Below are 19,894 nucleotides of genomic sequence, written 5' to 3' on the forward strand. Positions count from 1 at the left end.
AGATTGCTAGATGATTATTTCCTGGACCAAATAAACAATCACACCCTTGGTGTGTTCGAAATTGCAACATTTGAATTTAAGCTTACTTCACAACTACATCTGCCATGTTGTTACTGTCATGTGACCAACCAACGTCAGTTGCGTCACTATTCACAAATCTTCTCCTGTGGCCTCATGGGATAGTAAAGTGTCCATCAAATGCACACTTCAGAATCTCCGCGGACATAGTAGGTCATCTGGGTACTTTTCGCCTACTCTTTTTCGAATACTATGAATTCGGACACTATTTTTTCGGCATTCTGCTAGCAAGGAAGTGTTCAATTTCAGACATAGCTTCTGTCAGTATCTACGATATTCCAGACTCTAGATATAACTCAGTTCCCTCCTTCAATGGAAGTCTATTATTTTCATAAATTATGCATCAAAATTTTGGCAACCAATATTCAGCCAATATTTTAAAAAATGTTGCCCGTAAACGATGCTACACTGTAAATCACCGTGACCAAAATTTGTAAATGTGTAAAAATTTAAAATGTTTAAATATGCTAATTTTGTAAGGCAAAAACATTGAGAGGCGGCTCACTGCTGAATAACTTGACTACGACTGGTTAAATTTATCACCTGAGAATATGATTTCATTTTTGGTAAAAAATAATGTCGATGCATCACCCATTTTTACTCATTTTATGGTTTACCAAGCTGAGTCCAAGTCCAATAACTTAGTAATTGAACACTTCATCGCAATAAGTGTTTGAAGTACTCATGTCCTCAGCACAAAAGCTTCAAGACAAGTTACACTCCAAAGTGTCCATTCACTAATCCAGAGTGCATTATGAATATGCAGGTGTTTGCATTTAAGCATGCAACTTGCACCCACACACTCTTGCATGCACCCACACACAGGTGGCTAAACAAATCTAACCTATATGCCATGTCAAAGGAAGCAAACACACACAGGCTCTCACACTCTCACTCAGCCCCAGACAGGCGTTGCTTTGTCATACCTCTACTCTCGACAGGCCCTGCCGTCTTCACGCCACGCTCAACTCTTCTGGCTGCACTCCAAAGCACCTCAAACGCATGCCTCGCTCAGTCCCTCCGCCATATGGACAGATCTGAGCCCTTTGTAGTCATCTCTCTATGGAGGGCCTACCTGACTAAAGCCCAGCAGACTACGACCTGCAGGGATGAGCACGCTCTGGCACCGGCCAGAGATTGGCTCTTAAACACGACGTAACACTTGCCATCTGACTGCCGTAACAATCTGCACCCTTCACACACATATATACACCAGACGGACATATTATGACTTCTGCAAAATAGAAACAATAGAAATAGCTAGTTTCTTTCATATTCTTTTTTTCCCCAATTTTTCAACATATTTGTTTAAATTTAATATATTTTGAAACAAATGTTATTGAATATATGTTATAGAAAGGTGCCATGAAAGCCCTGACTCGTGACAAAAACTATTTTCATAATATATACATTTTTTATTAATTATTTACTCACCCTCTTCTCATTTTCTTTGGTAGAATACATAAGAAAATATTTTAAAGAATGTTCAAGCTGCTCTTTTCCATAAAAGAAAGCATATAGAATTTACAGGCTGTTAAGCACCAAAAAAGACAAAAAGCTCCATAAAAGCACAACAAATGTAGCCAATGCAACTCATACACCAGAAGATTCCATGTCCTTTACTAGTTTTATAGGAGAAAAACTTGAAATTATGATTCATATATATGCATACACATTTAAACTTTCTATAATGGTTATAAGACTTCAATGGCGTTAAACCTTGATGTGCCAGATTTGGAACATCAATATGAACAATGCTTGTAACTTGGTACGACGAGCACTTCCTGTGTCTATTTGCCTCTTTAAGATGAATCGCTTGATGTATTCCCCAATTGTAAGTCGCTTTGGATAAAAGCGTCTGCTAAATGAATAAATGTAAATGAAGAAAAGTGATTTGAGAGAGCTATAGTTCTTTAGCAAAAAGTGGCATAAAATGTAAACCATTCGTCACATAAATTTACAGTATGGCTTAATAAGACATAGAATACAGTACACAAGTTTTGAGTTCACTGAAAGGACAAGGGCAGTGTAAAGATTTTTTTTCTATATTTTCTATATTTGTTCCACGAAAGATAGAAAGTCATACAGTTTTGGAACTACATGAAGGTGAGTAAATTATGACAATTTTTATTTTTGAGAGACTATTCCTTTAACTCTTACATTAAGATGTCAGGATGCTTACGCAATGACTACGGGGCACAGCCCATAGCAGCATGTGTGTGTGTGTGTGTGTGTGTGTGTGTGTGTGTGTATAGGGGAAAGATGGATGGTCTAGCTGCACCACAGGTGGCTGAGGCCCAGCGCAGGGAGGATACGGGTCAGAAAGACTCTGTCTCCAGCTTTGTGGATATGAAGGCAGCCCATGTGTCTCTTTGAACAGAACAACTGAACACAGAACAAATAGTTAGAATTCACAGATGGAGAAAGGCCCAGGTAAGATCTTCCCATACCACCCATCTGTCCAGTAGACTGAAGCTGCCATGATGGGCAGTTGCATTTTGTACTTACCCAGAGTCTCAGACCAAACAAATGGCACTGTTATGACCCTGAAATCAGATGGAAGATGAAAAATATAGATTTTTATTGTATATTATAATATTGACATATATTCTGCCATTCAGTATATTCAACATATAAGCAATTAATGACTATTACTAAATATTTGATGTGTATCATGCTTCAAAGTAAAAAAAATAAAAATTGTTTATGCAAATTCAAATGTAAATAATGCCTTTTGAATTAGAGTTAGCTGTTAGTGGCTATAATTGCTCACTTGATCCACAGAAATCACAATTTCTTTTCCAGGTATAAGTATTAGATTCAACATTAGCCTATTTAAAAAGTACTGGATCTAAAATAAAATAAGTGGAATTAGCCACCCCTACTATAGAATTGTTTGCTCTGATGCAAGTCTATTTAATCCCAAACACTTCCTCTAAAGCAGCCCAACACAAGCCTGATTAGTTTACCTCGCCCTCACGTGGTAGGACATGGTACTGCATGTGTTTCTGCGGCATCAATCTCCTGCGTGTGCTTCTGAAAACTTGGGAAAACATGACTGATTTTGGTTAGGCTGATCTACCAAGAGTGACTGACAAATTAAAAAAGAAATTATACGTGTTTATGTAAAGGAAAAGGAGACAAATGTGTTGAATCACATTTCCCAGGGCACAAATTACCCTGATAAACTCACACATGCTTGACTTGGTGGTTAGACACGGAACAAATGAGAGGTCCCTCTTTCACGGGTGTCCCCCTCTCCTCTAAAACACCCTGAACCCAGAAAAGACACAGAAACGGGCACTGCCATTACTTAGCAAAGAGACTGTGACACTCGTGCTGACCTTGGGTCAGTGAAACCTGTCATGAACCGTGTGCATTTACAGCACTATTAGACATTTAAGCAGGATTCAGACTCTCTCAGGCATGAATGTTTCCACCAGACCTGCACTAATAGCATCTAAACAGCTAATATCAACAGGACGGCCATTCAAATGCTGCACGCATGACTGACGTTTAGCTAGAGCTCTGTCTCTAGCCAGATAACGGCGCAAATGTGTAAGTGTTACTGGTGACGCGTCTTAAAATCATTGGATGAAATGGGAAAAAAACATGAATTTCTTCCTTTCTAGTTCATAATAAAATGTGGTTCTTAGAGCGTTAATACAAAAATCTCTTTGCGTAAATAAAGAACACTCTCTTTTTGAGGCTGTTGTGGTATGTGTATGTATGCGTGTGTAACCCAGAAGCCTCCCTTCGGCCCAGTCCAGATCCTTTAATTAATACTGGCTTAGACCCGATTGCTTCTGACACTACAGGGAGGTTCCTGAAGCCCAACCTACTTCTGCTCCACAACACAGTGACCAAATCCACCGAGGCCGCCCACCTCCACTCACACACAAGACCTTGTGAGGACAGTAATTAAAATCCAACCATATTCTAGTTAAGAATTCACTCAAATAACAGGCTTTGGTCCTTGCGGTCCATCTCAAGCAGCAAAAATAACAAGGTTCTGCCGTTAGACTCTTAACGATACTCGGCTCGTTCTGAACAAGTGTTACCCAATAATCAAATAACAAACCCCACAGATCAGACTACTGGGCCTGAATTGTGGTCTGTTTTGATAACGCACAACTGAAAACTTGATTTCCTCTATCATTTAATTATCTGGCTTCCTGTAAAAACCACCTAAACGTTTATACTAGGAGAAGCAAATTCAGATAACCAACATTTATCGCTGTCACATTTTCACCCAGCGCAGAGCAGAAGGAGGAGTGGAGCATGTAAGTTCCAAAACCACGATATAGCACCCAATGTGGGGTTAGAAATCCAGCGTTGCCCTGTTGGGAATCGCTCGGACAGATCTGCGGTCTGCACGGTATGCTAAGTATATTACATCAGACGGCTCCGGGAACATTCATTATGAGCATTGTAACTTCTCAAAACCGAGGGCTTATTTAAATGCATTTATGATACAAAATTTCAGCTCAAAATGCTAAACAGATGTGCTGCTGTGCGTTTCTCGAAAGTAAATACCGGGTTTCGTTTAATTAGCGTGACAGTGGAAACATGACTGAAGGCTACGGCTATAATCCAACATTCCAAACCACTGAATACAGTATTAACATACAGAATCCAATGGAATCTGGAATACAAATGCAAAGCGGAGGGCAGCAGGGAATAAAAAGAGCGAACATGGAAAGGCAGAGTGGAGGTGGGAGGGTGGAAAGGGCAGTGTGTTTGTTTTCTTGCCTCTGGCTAATGAATTTACTAAACTGCCAGGTGGATGCAAATGGCAGAGCAGGCGCCTCGACTCTGCAGACAGCAAACTTCACAGCATCTGTAGAAACGCCGCAGTAAATCCAGAAGGCCTACATCAATGTGTAAGCAAAGGGGGCAGGGGGAATAAACAACGCTTCATCCTAAGGAGAAAGGCATACAGTTAAACAACTCCTTTAAAGAGACGGTCAACAGATTAGCGCTACCACCAAACAGCTAAGTGGAGTGCCACAGATTGTCTCAATAAATGACAGTCCATCTTTTTCATTCAAAGTCACCAACTCCATTCATACAAAAAAATGCTATCTCTCCTTAAAGATCCTAAATGTAGTTTGCTACTTTTTGTTAGTAGTTTGTAGCTTCTCTAACAACCCTTTCCGAAGAGTGACTCGACTCTAGCTTTAAAAAACTTGATGACGTTTCATGTCATCTATGTATCTATGAAACACAGTGACTTGTTGGGATTCATTGTTAGTGGATTTCAAAAACAGTTACTGCAGGAAAAAGTGTATATAATTTAGTAACTGCTACTTTTAGTTTAATTAGTTATCCCTTGTTCCTGGCAGTCAGTTCCTACGCTGATAAACTCAGCAAAATTAATTCTCACATCTCGCTGAATAAAATCTGGATAATCAGTATGATGAACGGAGGGAGGGTGGGAGGTGGTGGTGGAAAGGGAGGAATGGAAGCTGTTGTGCTTGGCCATGGGCCGCATCCAACCACTACCCTTCCTTCCCCGGTCCACCTGGACAACATTTCTGCCACCTGATACACATCAATATGAAAAATACACGTCACGCATTTAGAGCAAATACATGAGCTGAGAAAGCATGGTGTCTTGGGATGAGAACAGACTTTATAAATTAGCATTGGCTGGGGTGATTTTGCAAAGCCCGGAGCATCTTTTACTTGAACTGGAGTCTAGTTTTTCACCTCCAGCTGACATAACGGCTCATGACTCAGAGGAAATTATTTGAAAAGGTTCCATGTGATATTTCAGAAGCTTTCCTGTACAGGCGGCACATTGGTGTGCTAATGATGGAAACTTCAGCAGACTGACACCCAGGTCAGGCAGGATGGCACCAAACACACGCTATTTTGTTTGGATAATGTTGGCATTTTCAAAACAGCTCGCCTAAGCATGGCGTCAAATGATAACATTTATCTTCTTGTTTGTGCTTTGACAGGACTCCAAAAATAGACACAACTGCATCACTCCGCACATTACATACACAAATCAAGCTTAAAAAGTATTCACTGCCAGAGTTAGAGTCAGATTATAACTGAGCCCTTACTACTGAGCGACTCTAATGTAGTCCGTCTGCGCCTCCTTAACCTGAGTTAAAGGAGGAGTAGCGAACTGGTTTCAATTTAGACTTGTAAGGGACAGAAGCTTTCCAAAATCCCAGGCCTCATGACTTCCTTCCGTGGATGTAGAGGAATGCTGTCTAGCTTTATCCACTGCTGTAGGACTACAATAAAGCTAGAGGAAAGGAGGCAAGTCAGGGGCATGCTTTTACCCCTTCTATGCCCCACTTTACCTTCATCTGTGAGAGCTACATAAGCCTGGGAAAAATCAAACCAGGCATTGAGCGGAGTTGAACCAAAAAAATAAAAATAAATAATAATCAAATAAATAAATAAAAATAAACAAATTTATAAAATAAAATGTAATCTTTTTTTTATTTTCCCCCCAGACAAATCTCTTATGATAAACAGATGGCAAACATATGATAATGATAATGGTTTAATAATAAATTGGTTAATTATGGTAAAATGTCATAAAAAACCTTTTTCAGTTCTAATCTCAAAGTGCAACCCAACTAAAATCCGTCGAGGAAATAAAAAAAAATACAACTATTAATAAAATAAAATAATTAAAATACAAACACATCTTAACAGCAAAAGTTGCATGCTATAGTAAAATTAACATAAACTAAAAAGTGACCTGCCTATGAAAAAAATGAAACACGCAAAATGTAAAAATCTTGCTCAAAGCAAGCTCGCCATAGCCTGTATCAAACACACAGTGGTTAAAGCAGTCGAACAAGAAGTCCCTTTTCTGACCACGGCTGTATCCTGTATTTTCCAATTATCACCTTTTAAAGGCCAGCTGGGTGCATTCCAAACCATCAGGGGGCAATTCCATTTGCATTGCTCTGAGACAAAGTCATACTCAAGTACGCTCATAGTAAAGTTCATTATGAGTGAAGAGACACCATCATTGCTTTCATTATTTTGGGAACAGGTTTCCTCATTTTCTGATCCCGGGTCCATGTTATTGATTCAATCTTTCGCGCTCTCTCAGCTATGACACCAATCAGAATCTGCACAAAATCAGAGTGCACAACACAAGCCACAGGGAAATACACTTCATTATAGAGGAGCAAATTGTCAGTAAGGATAAACTGGGCAGTTTGTTTTTATCTCCATGTTACTTTTTCCTCTGCCCTTTAGTCTTTATTATCTCCATAAGCCTGCCTGGTCTGTATCAGCGATTATATTTGTATTTTGTACATTCAAACAGCTTTTCTTTTTCTGAGAGTCTTTTACTCTGAGTCATCAGTGCGCTTCACTATTCCTCCTTAATACAGCACCATTTATTTAAAAAAAATAGTCTACATTTTAAACTTTTGATAGACCCCAGTGCACCAGACCCACAATAAAAATGGTATGCTACATTTGGTCCAACAGCGTTGTGGGTATTTTCATGGCTTATAGTGCTGTGCCCATGCATATGGCGCTACAGACATTGGGACGGGAGTGCAGCAAGTCATCAGGGACACAAAAGCGGCAACATGATGACGCTAAGTCGACATAATGGCAGATCAAACACAGTGTAACAAGAAAAAGAAGCAAACAATGGGCACCCGTTCTCACTGGTGGAGAAATATCTAAATCAGTAAGCTACTGTGCGAATGGAGGTGGGAGAACGGGGGGACGAAGTACAAAGGCCCGCGTTGAGCTTTCGCAGTGTCGTGGCCCCTGATCTGTCCAGACACAGCAAAGGGGGCGAGGTGTAAAGGAGGAGAGAGACGAGGGCCTCTTGGGACACGCACCCACCTCCACACCAGCAGTCCCTTAATGTGCTGTGTCTAATGCGCCTATTTAGGTTTTGGGGTGCAACAGTGCACAGACTCAGGTTTTTGGACGGCCTCGGGGCGAGGAGCATGGCTATCACCTATCCCAACAGCTGGGGCCCAGGAGGGTAAACAAAGGCCTGTAGGAAGTAGCGCATGGCTGCGGCTGGGTCTAAAAGGCATGGTGATGTGTCTGAGAGATGTTTACCGTGGCCTGACTACCAGCAGCACAGGATGGAAATCCAACGTCCTGGAAAAGTCGCAAAACCCCCCAAAAGGAAAACCAGAAATTCGACAGAATCAACAAGACACACCGCAACAGGTTTTCCCAGTAATTGTGAACACAGACAGTCCGTTCCAAACACAAGAAAGACCCCCAAATGTTATTTTGTTCCATTTCATATTTAGTGTCCAGTTGCCTTAATTTGCAATCTTGTGATGGGCTCATTGTCAAACGGACAGATCAAAGCCGTGCCAACTGGACTAAGGGGGGTTTGTGGGGACAAGCCAGCACCGGAATTAAAGGGAAAAGGCCTCAAAAGGCTGTTCCTCTAAAGGCTTTGGTGCCATTCCCAGGTCGTCACTTTCAAATGACCTGGTCTGTAATTCACACGTCTTCATAATCACGGCCCTTCGTGTCGACTGAATACAAATCCACGCGGATCAGGCAAATAAAAGGGCTTTGCTTTTTAAAAGGCCGGCCGTGCCACCACCAATTTCAGCCTATCTGTTTGTTGGGCTGCTCGTGAAGGTTAAACCGTTTAGAGGACCTTTTCAGCTAAACAAACTGTTCCCCCTCAACACTTTCAGACACGAGCATAGAAAAAAAAATGCCGTGGGCAAATTCACGAGGCTGCATTTCTTTGTTCGGAAGTAACTACAAACAAAGAGATTGTGTCATAAGTTCTTAGCTACCGATAAACCGAACAATACCAGTCACAAAAGTTTTTTCCTCTGGTAAAATTAGCATTCCAAGCGCAGCAAAAAAGCCACAAATGTACAGAGACACCCTCACCTGTTAGAGCATTTAGCAGCTGGGGCAGATTCTGATAAAGAACGCTCTTCTGGGGACATTTACAAAGGTGTTAAAATAATTCACTTTGTGCTCTCACAGAAGCAAAATCAGAGAATAATTAGCCTAGTTGTTTGTTGGCACATCAGCTATTAAGTGATAATTAGTTCAGAAGCGAAGTGTTTGAAGAGGCCTGATTGATCTACGTACTAGTTCCCAAATGAACCTCTACATTTCGTGTAACAATTAAACCTTCACTTAGACATGCATCTCTCAAGTCACCAATAGATTTAAATATTTTTGACCCAAAGCCCACCATTCAAGAGGTGAAGAGATGAAAGGATTTTGAACAGTATGTACTGCCCAAAACAGTACATTTTGGATTCTTTTTTTCATTTGGACTCCTTTCCTAACTCCTGATTTACAGTGATGATGGGGTATGCAACATATGGATCACATAAGGGGAGTCACAAATCACATGCAGGTGTTGATTGACGGATATATTATGTGGCATCCACAATAACCCCCAAAGATATGACAGATATCTACATCTCCACCAATGACAACATTAAAAAGTTGTTAAACAATACGCACCACAAAAAAATATCTATTGGATTTTTACAGAGAACCTACATAGATTCCTTTCCCAATGTTACATGATTACAGAGTGAAAAAAATATGTAAGAATATTCTGGTTCACCAAATTTAGACTTTCACCTCATACTACCTGTGAAAATAGGTTGTTGTGTGCTTTTATGATGTAAACACTCATATTCTGAGTCTAACATTTGCAAAAATGAAAACAAAAAAGGACAGTCGCCAAGGACTTCCTGCATCACACCCTAGTGTCCAAGAAACAGGTTTGCATAAAGAACAGCATTTCATTAAAAAAAAACAATCTAAGCAAAGACTCAGCATGCATCAACTACAGTGCACCGAGTACTACTTAAAAAGCTATTAGAGCACAACACTATTACATTCCCATTGGCAACCTGGTTGTCCTTTAAGGTCCCTTCTTAAACACCTTAAATGCATGAGGCTTCCCTGCTATTTAAAGGAAAGTATGACATGATAACACAGTTCAGAAAAAGTGCAGCCAAGAGTTGTTGTCCTCTTCCCGACCCATGCCGCCGAACGGTCAGGGAAAAGATTAAACAGACAACAAGGTCTGGAGAAAAAAAAAACACAGCTTATACGTCACAGTCACATCTCATCCCAGGGGTCAGCCTCAGGCCAGAGCGTGTTACAGTGCTACACGCGATACTGTATCGCAGCTTTCTCAGCACCTTAACAACACGATGATCCCGTGTTTAAGACTGACATGAGCTAAGCCCTGCCTGACACAGTCATTGCACAGTTACCATGACACCTTGCCGCTGACACCGGCTGCGTGCAACGGGAAACGGGTCTCCAGTCGCTTTAGCAAAGTAAACATGCGGTCGAAACTAAACGAGCTGCAGTCGTTTAGATTCATGCAGTCATGTAGATTGTAGTTAAATCAGAATGTCATGCAAGAGTAACCAGTCATCAGTGGAAACGAAGACTTATTCTGGTTCAAGCTCGATCATCAGCATTTATGGCATAATGTTATAAAAGAAAAAAATATTTATTATTTCCACTTGTACCCACTTAAGTTAAATTGAGGCATTTGGAGTGGAAGTGAATGGTGCCAATTTGTAAACGTTACAGTGCTCGCTGTTTGAACAGTATAGCCACCAGTACAGTACAGTAATGATTGTAGTGCGGAAGAAAGAAATAATGTACTTTGTCACTATGACAACACAACTGCCATAAACTCTGTAAAACAACTGTAAAATGATTTAAACAGCTTTTCAAATAACTCAAGTTTAAACAGAAGAATTAATGTTCTTGTTTTTGAGTTTTCCAAAGATTGGCACTATTCACTTCCATTGCAAGTACTGCAATGTGACCTCGATTTTTTTGTTCCAAGTTGCAATTAATTTAATCAACAATTGAGCTTTCGATTAATGCAGCTCTACACCACAAATGCTGTTGATTAAGCTTGACTTGTATCGAACCCTGAATATTCCTTTAAGGATATGAGTAGGCCCTCGGTTTTAACCGCATCCGACGGGCAAGTCGTCCACCCCCCCAGTTTACAGCTGAGACTGTCCTCCTGTATTCCTGTAAATAAGTGATGTGGCTTTAACAGTGCCCAGATTCAGCCATGGGAAAAGGTTTCCAGCCTCGTAAGTCCTTCTCATAACAAAAGGACCACATTTCACTGCACCTCTATGAACAAAGGGATTTGGCCGGTTCCCAATAAGGAACTAAACTGCAGAGAATGGGACACTACCTTCACAAGTGACCCTTAAACTTAGGGTAAACCTTGTGGTGTCTCAACAAAGCTACACTGCACCTTTTCACATTAGAAAAGTGCAGACAGCTTTTGACAGTTGCTCCCAGTTTCAAGGGGGAAAAAAAGGGCCATCATAAAGAGAGGTCTAGGAAACAGGATAAGCACTCCAGCCAAGACTATAAAACGCTCACTGGGAACTTGAAAGCCGCGCAGGCAAAGTTGAGGGCTGCCATCTGGAAACAATAAACAAACAAAAACTAACCAAACAAATATTGCGTGTACTCAGGAGGCACTAACTGTAATCGAACCGAAGGCAGCTGAGACTTGAGGGGGTCAGTGATGCGGACAGACGCGTCCTACGAGCACAGATTTTTCTCTGGAGTGTGATGAGGTGTGTGTGTGGGGGGGGGGTCTTTGGCTCGGTCCAGTTCCTGTTTGTGGCAGGATCTTGGCCTTGTTCTAATGAGCTGCAGCACTAGAGCTGCCCTTATTCCCAGTGATGTGAACAGGCGCCCATCACGCTCCCCATTAAGAGGCGTAAGTAAACGGTCTTGCTTGCCTGCGTGCTCCCACCTCCAAAGGCCGTACCGGTTCACCCCTCTGGGAACGGGACAGGATGCATGAAACGAGATTTTCAGGAGCAGGCGTTCTACATAGAGAGCATCTGGAAAGGCAGGAGGGGTCAGAGTGGAGTAAACTCTAGTTATTATATTTAAGAATCAAAAAGCTTTCAGAGTACAAAGATCTTTTGCAAGCCCTAGGGATCGCTTATTATGTTTGGCTTATCATCCAAAAGTCTATTAGCCAATTAGTTACTATAGGTTGAATAGTTAAGATAAGAATAAATCTAATAAGCTGGTCAACCTAATTAATTTTGTAGGATGATCATTGGAGTAGTTCCATATATTAATGCATTATAGATACATTTTTGATTGATTAATGAATTAAATAATTAATTTATTTTGCATGCTGTACTCAAGCTTTAAAACACTCTTGGAAAAGTTGTATTTTTTTTTACATTTATTCCCTTTAAAAACATGCAGCTAGCTACACATTTTCAGCCATTTCATCACTTTTTTTTTTGTGCGCCGCCATTCTGAAGATGCAGTTTCAATTTAAAAACAGTCTAATTTTTAAAAGCGGGCCTTTCTGTTGCCCCCATAAAAAAACGCATCCAATATAGGTCAGGTGAACCTGACCTGGCTAATTATACAGGGTTTCCTTCCAACAGGTAAACAAGCTTTTTAGGCAACCCGCTGACTACTCGATTTTAAAGATACACAATTTTGCACATTCCTAGCTGTTACAAATCCTCTGTGCTGAATACAAGTGTGTGAGGTACATAGTTGCTGACATTGGGATAAACTACTTTCTAGCCTAAAGGTGAAGCTAAAAGACACAAAAAGCAAAGAAGCAATAGGAAAGAGGAAGTAAGGCGTAATCATTGCAGGGGTGATATCCATAATTAGTAGGTTTTTTCAGGTTCAACGTGCTCCTAACACATGTCTGCCGAAAGCAGAGAAAACTGATTAACTCCCTCCAAATCCCACAGACGTGTGAACACCTGAAAAATATATCAAGTTCAGGCAAACCTTGAAAATCAAACTGGAGAGACAGTATTGCATTCATAGCAAAAAGAATACTGAAATTGGCATGAGTACTTTTATTTAAAAAGCATTTTAGAATTTGCAACTTTTTTCTTTTAGTACTTTTTTCTTTCTAAAATAAAATCATGCCATATTAAGGACAAAGGGGTTTACTATATAAAAAAAAAATCTCTGCTTTTTTTTAACCTACATAGATTTTTTTTTTTAATTAAACGGACAATTTGGAAGATTGAATTTTGTCTATATATGTGTTTGTTTTAAATTCACATTCTGGCAGAATAGCATTTCTGTGAATCTGACAACAGCTGTGCTACTTTCATATGATGAAACAGTCTTAAACAGAGATGATTCCCTGAGGAAAAAAAAGAGAAATTCACAGGCAGGAGCTTTGCTCTCCACAAAACACAAATCCAGAGCATTGACGGCCTATTATGAAAAGAGAAGTCCAATAACCTACATTTGACATTTAACAGTTACTATAAAATTAACATTGAATCACTTATTCAAATCCATAAACATACTCCCACAGCAACATCTGCCAAATGCTCAATTTGGGATTGCAATAGTTCATCCAACGCAGTGGGAAAAGAGCCTTAAACCAATATGAAAATTACAAAAGCATTTATAGAAACTACAACTTGTGTTTTAAAAGTCCAAAGCGCTTTGAAACACTGTGAGAGTATACGCTTGCCCGGGTTGTAAATAAGCTACGGACATTATTCTAATATTAGAGCCATATAAGAACGGACAAGCAGGCAATATTCAGGATCCCCAGCGCCACCTATCTTCCAAACACCGTTGAACGCAGTGCTCGAACCTCCTGCTGCGTAGCCTGAACCACGACCTGCTCATTTCCAAAACTAATGAGAAACGGTGGAATGTTGGCTGGCTTGGTGGAGCCTCTCAGACACGGAGAGAAGGAGCCCAGCCCAACCTCAGGGCTCCTATCTCCCCATTTCCATGTGCTGCACCATGGGAAATCTGCTCCTATTATTATTTCTCCTCTTATTGCTTATGTTCTTTTAATATTTCATTCAGTCATTAAAAAGGGATGGATATGATTTCATTGCACGCTTCATCGCCGGAGACTAATTTCACTGTAAGTGCTGTTTGCTCTGGCCTTTAAATTAGAACTTAAGATCTGTGTTTCTACATAAAATTAGCAGCCTCTAGTGATTTAGGAGGTGGAGAGACAGTATTTAGGGAGGATGGCATATGTCAGCCACATGCACTTATTCAAATATATGAAGTATGTATTGAAAAAAACAAGAAAAGAAAAACAGTGGTTGGATGATTGTACACTATACCGGATCATAGAGTATAACTCTCAAAATAATAAGCAGTATTAAATAAAAGCCATAAAATAAATAACTGTGCAGCACACCTATATTTTCTATTATTAAAAGATTATTTTATAGTGATTTTTTATGTTATGATTTTATAATTTTATTGTTATAATTTAAATTATTATTTTACAAAATGTATTGCTATTTTAATGCTGTATTTCTAACAATCTCTAATAATATATAATGCAATAACTTATATTGTATTTATGTTTATATAAAATAATTTATCTAACAATAAATATATACTGAGAAACAAAAACAAGTAAGGAATACAACTGTATTCTTGTCAATAAAATGGTAAGTCGAAACTTTTCATTGAATTGCAGGCCCTGCACTGCCTACCTGGAGTGTGACCAAAGGGCAATAATCAAACGTTGCAAACACTGACACCATGGGGACTGAGAGAGAACTGCTGCCACAAACCTGAGCATCTAAATCAATATAAAAATTCCTTCAGCTGCCTGCTGTAAACTCAGCACTAAAGTTAATAATTATGATGTATAAGACAGAAAATGCGTGTTGATTACGGTTGATCTTCGCACAGCGTGGCCTTCCCAGTCCAGGTGTCTCTCCAGAGCTCTGCCTGGAGTATGATGAACTAAGCGTGGCAGACACTGTGGCAGGAGATCATACGAGCCAACGCAGACACCCCACACTGCAGCCAGTTCACCTGATGCAAGCAGTGACTCAGTGGTTTCTCTGTAAACATTTTCTCAGAATTGGTCCGTTCTGTTTAGTCACACACGCAACAAAGCATGTTTATCAAAAACAGCCGCCCGATGTAAAACCTTATTGTTTCGTTGTAAACATTACACTATTCTTGGAGCTGTGTAGTAGTTTAAAAGAGAAAAAATACTGCAAAACACTCAGAAATTAAGGTACAGTACCTTTTAAAATGTAATATAATATGTACAATTTAGGTACTACACTTTAGGGGTAAATAACTACAAAAATTCACTTTCTAAAAAAATAGTGGGAGAAAAGGTATGAATATTATTATTAAATATGTATCTAAAAGTCAAACAAAGCCCATCATAATTTTGTGCCACTCTCACGTTGAAACTCGTGTGAATCAAAGGCAAAGTTTCAACATCCCATCGCTGTTATGTCTGAAAACAGCGAATATTCCCAAACCTGTTCATTCAATCCGAGCACAAGCTCGATCGGTGAACCGCACGAGTCCAGGGGTCTGGCTCTAGAACAAGATTCTATTGTTGCATTGTTCACACATTCCTGAAAGGCCATGTTTATACAGATGCGAGTCCACGGCCTATCTGAGGAGCCGCTCTCTGGCCGAGACCCTCCGTTGATCAAAGCTTTTAATGCAAGAGCAGAGGCACTTGTTTGGGTCGGTGGGGACTCGGAGCACAAATCTCCATCTGTTGGCCGTATGGACCTTCTCAGTTACCTCCGGGACAAGAACGCTTCGAACTGCCATCCCTCTAACATTCAGTTTATTCAGCTGGCTCCCAATCCTGTTACCTCCCCTTTGTTTTTCCCCCAGAACATGTGTTAAGTTAATACTCTGTAACAAATTTCAAAGGCCCAATTTAGGGGGGGGGTCAACAACAGGTAATAGACCGATATATTGACGTACTGATCTGAAATGTGAGAGCAAGACGGACGCAAAACCGGTATCTGTTTTTTTGGTTACGTGAAGAGCAAAGACATATAAACACAACCTCATACACTTTATGAGGGAGCGCCATTGAATCCAGCTTACTTATTTCACACTAAAACAACCTCAGGCTTGCTTTGATCACACTGGGTCAGCCGGCTAACTCATATTTCGGTAACTCGGTTCAGGCCATATTCTATAAGATGGTTGGTTACAGTGAGGCTCGGGTTCTGTTTCGTAATTGGATTAAGGCCACACACCTCTGCTCCTGTTACCGGCACCAATCAATGTGGAAATGAGTTGTCAACACACCACTATTTACTCAGCACTCATTTATTTTTCTATGGGATGCCAAAGGCTGCACCTACACTAAAAGGCACCCCTTTAAAATTGCTTTCCATTGCTTCCGGGTATCCGAGGGCATTTGCACAGTTGCTCTTAATTGAAAAAGTTATAGTAGCACATTACACTTCATGGTTTTATAACCGATACTATAAAGCCTTGGCAGGCCTTGAAAGGGGAAGCTGCACATTAACTTATAGGGTCCAGGCTCAGGAAGTGTAATTGACAATTTCTAGGCTACTTTCATCACTTGTCCAGTTCATAGCGTCAATCCATGTTTCCTCTGGGATGCTGTTGCATCTTTGATATGAGGGTGTTTGTGACATATCCCAGTCTGCTTCCAAGCAAGTGGCTCTCGGCTCTCCATAAAACACACACACCACACACACACACGGGCCTCGGAATTAGGTCCAGCCCGTGCAGTTAGCCATGTGTTCAAATTTCCTTCCAAGCCAACTCAGTTTGCTTTGTGGCTTTTGTGGAAGGAGGGTAAAAAAAAAAAAAAAACTCACATCATCTCACACAGTTATTAAGCAAATGGAAAGCTGATGATAGTCCAGGTTCTCTATACATGCGCCCGGGCAAACTAATTTATCAGTGAATGTGTGAGAAACGCGTTCCTTTAGAGAAGCTAAATAAATGGATTTGTCTTCAAGGGATAACAAACATGAACTGCTGGTTTAATTAACAGAGTTAAACACATCCTCCTGGCCGAAGCTGTCATTAGACGCACTGCATATTCACATACTAACTGCAAATATGACAAACCCTGGTGTGACAGTCACAGTTCACACTGTACATAAGCTGGCCCATCAGTAGAGCACCTCTGGAAATTCATCTGCTATGAATTACAGCCACCTGGCACCATGTCCTGATGACCAATGCCCAATATGGACAGATTACTGGGACCTTAAAACCATGCCTTCTTTGTAATTGACATTTAAACTGTTTGAAGTCCCTCATTAAAGTCTCTCAAGAGGAATTAGACACAGATGTAGCATGTAGAAGTACAGTACTAATTTGCTTTAGTGATTTTGAGTGGTTGTTTGAAATACCTCTGGAAAAGACTACATTTTTGAATTCTTAAGCATTCAGAATTTAATGTCATTTAATAATCATTCATTCATGTCTGAACGACATATGTTTAAAATGGGAAAATGTTGCACACACACACACCATCCAAATAAAATGTAAACATGGTCTTAAGCATATCATGAACTAAACCATTTATTTATTTATTAAGATTGGTCTAGTCAAAATTGGGACTTTACTCAAATGCTGAAAACTGTCTTACAAACAAAGATCTATAAATGCATTAATCCCTAATAATTCTAAAGTAATAATAAAAAAATACATGCTGCGGCTGCCCGCTCTTACTAAACTTTAGAATTAAAACAATTCCAAGAATTCTGTAAATAGAATAGATATACTGTAAATTAATATAAAAATCGTAGATTAATTCAGTATTATGTTAAGAATCATTTTAGCTCAAAACAATATTTAATTTGCTTTGGAAACTATTCGAAGCATCCATTCATATAAAATTCATAGTTTAATTCAGTATTATGTAATTATTATTAATCCAATTAAATTAATCCAATATAAATATATATGTATATATAAAGAGAGTGCTGTGAAATATCACAAGCATATCTTTATGCTTGTGATCATCGCGATGGCGCCGACGCTGATGGCTGCCTCCGTGGCGTGCTCCGCACCAAGCGCTTCAGGACACGCAGACAGGGGAAGCGAGCCGGCGCACTCGTGAAGCTAACTGTGCGTTCACACCGCCGCCGTCGAGAGTGTCAAAAATCGCTCTGGCCGCCCTGCCAGCAACGCTGTAGAAAGATTCGTGAACGCTCTGACGCTCTATGTACACATACAGTACCATTCAAAAGTTTGGGGTCAGTGAGATTTATTTTTTAAATGTTTTTGAAAGAAGTCTCTTGTGCTTACCAAGGTTGCATTTATGTAATCAAAAATATAGTAAAAAAGTGATATTGTGAAATATTATTAAAATATATATAATTGTTATTTTAATATATTTTAGTAATTTATTCTTGTAATTTATTATTTATTATGTAATTTATTCTTGTGATGGCTAAGCTGAATTTCTCATTATCATCAATATTGAAAACAGTTCTGCTGCTTAATATTTATGTGGAAACGATGATAAATGTTTTTCCCAGGATTCTTTGAATTATGTATTCATAATATACAAAATAATCACAAATAATGAATATAATATGGAATATGAATTTCTTAAAAAAAACATACTGAGCCAAAAACTGTATATATACAGTGCCTTGCAAAAGTTTTTTTTTTTCATTTATTTCACATTTTGTTATGTTGCTGCCTTATGTTAAACTGCTTTAAATTACTTTTTGTCCACATCAATCTACACTCCATACACCATAATGGTAAAGCAAAAAAATGTTTTTTAACATCTTTGCAAATTTATTAAAAATAAAAAACTTAAATGATTCCATTGCATAAGTATTCATATTTATCTGGGACCGTTGATAAGGTATCTGGGACCGTTGAAATTTAGCTCAGGAGCATTCATATTGCTTGTAGATGTTACTGACACCTACATTCTCCTTACACATGCATACATTTCTAATCTCACACTCACATATATTCTACTTTCACATACATATATTTTTGCTTTCACACACATGCATTCTCCTTTCACATACATATATTCTTGCTTTCACACACTTACATTCTCCTTTCACATGCATACATTTCTACACAGGTCAGGCGCGATCAGGGTCACCGGGACAGGTCCTGATCAGTAGCCTATGGCTGAGGTAGATGAGGCGGCCGCAGAAGTATTTCAGCAAGCTATGTGGGGTTAAAAAATAAATAAATAAATAAATATTATCATCGTGAAAAGGTTACATTGCCTCGTCCCTTGAGCGAGTTGTGATTGAGGATGCGAGCTCAGCCTCAGTCGTGTTGCCAGATACATGTATTATAAGCGTCTATGGATTTTTTTTTTTTTTCACTTAATTTAGGAAGTGAATAAAGTGGGAGATTGCAAGTTAGGGACAGCGAAATCTTTATATTATTTCCATAACTCAAGATTTGGACTCATTGCATTTATTTATTTTTAGATTGTTTTGTTTGTTTTTCAATATCTGGCAATGCCGGCATTTAAACTGACAGTAATCAAAAACGACCAGGTTAAAAACAACGCGGGCAGGTTGCAATTTGGTAACACAAACGTAATGATCATCATGATATATTATCTGTAAGACAGATGCACTGAAGACGGACACAAAGACTTCAGAAAAGTTTCGATGGCATTTTCTTTTTCCTTCGTCAAATACATATTAAAGGAGTGTCAATAAGCGCAGCGCTGCTTACAGCAATAACCCAAGAAACGCTGCTAGTGTTCTATAAGCGCCACCTGCTGTCAGAGGTTGAATTTGCATTTTCATCAGAATCAGAAAGAGCTTTATTGCCAAGTGTGTTTACACACACACAAGGAATTCGTCTTGGTGCATTTTGCCAGGGCAAGTAAAAAATGTAAACCCCTGGACAAACCGGGCCAGTGGAAAATTTCCTTAGCGTTGAGCCCTGTCAATACGATCAAAATCAGTATGATAACACTTGTACACAGATCTGTAAACACGTAGGTTACATAATGATATTTTAAAATTAAAAACTTAAAATATGTACTTGAAAAGAAAACAGGATGACTTTG

At 39.5% G+C, this 19,894-nt stretch overlaps 1 protein-coding gene and 1 long non-coding RNA gene across 2 annotated transcripts in view; both read right to left on the bottom strand.

The window, feature by feature from the left end:
* LOC107668910 (citrate lyase subunit beta-like protein, mitochondrial) overlaps positions 1 to 19,894 on the bottom strand; it is a 60,225-nt gene that overhangs the window by 39,099 nt on the left and 1,232 nt on the right. The window lies entirely within an intron of this gene.
* On the bottom strand, positions 2,252 to 3,115 carry LOC107668911 (uncharacterized). Its single transcript, XR_001631934.1, has 3 exons — positions 3,048 to 3,115; positions 2,587 to 2,624; positions 2,252 to 2,463 (listed from the first exon to the last, which is right to left on the bottom strand). It is a non-coding gene; the product is annotated as an uncharacterized LOC107668911 (long non-coding RNA).

Source organism: Sinocyclocheilus anshuiensis, unplaced genomic scaffold (genome assembly GCF_001515605.1).
Source record: "Sinocyclocheilus anshuiensis isolate Anshui unplaced genomic scaffold, SAMN03320099.WGS_v1.1 scaffold136, whole genome shotgun sequence".
In the NCBI taxonomy this organism is placed as follows: domain Eukaryota; kingdom Metazoa; phylum Chordata; class Actinopteri; order Cypriniformes; family Cyprinidae; genus Sinocyclocheilus; species Sinocyclocheilus anshuiensis.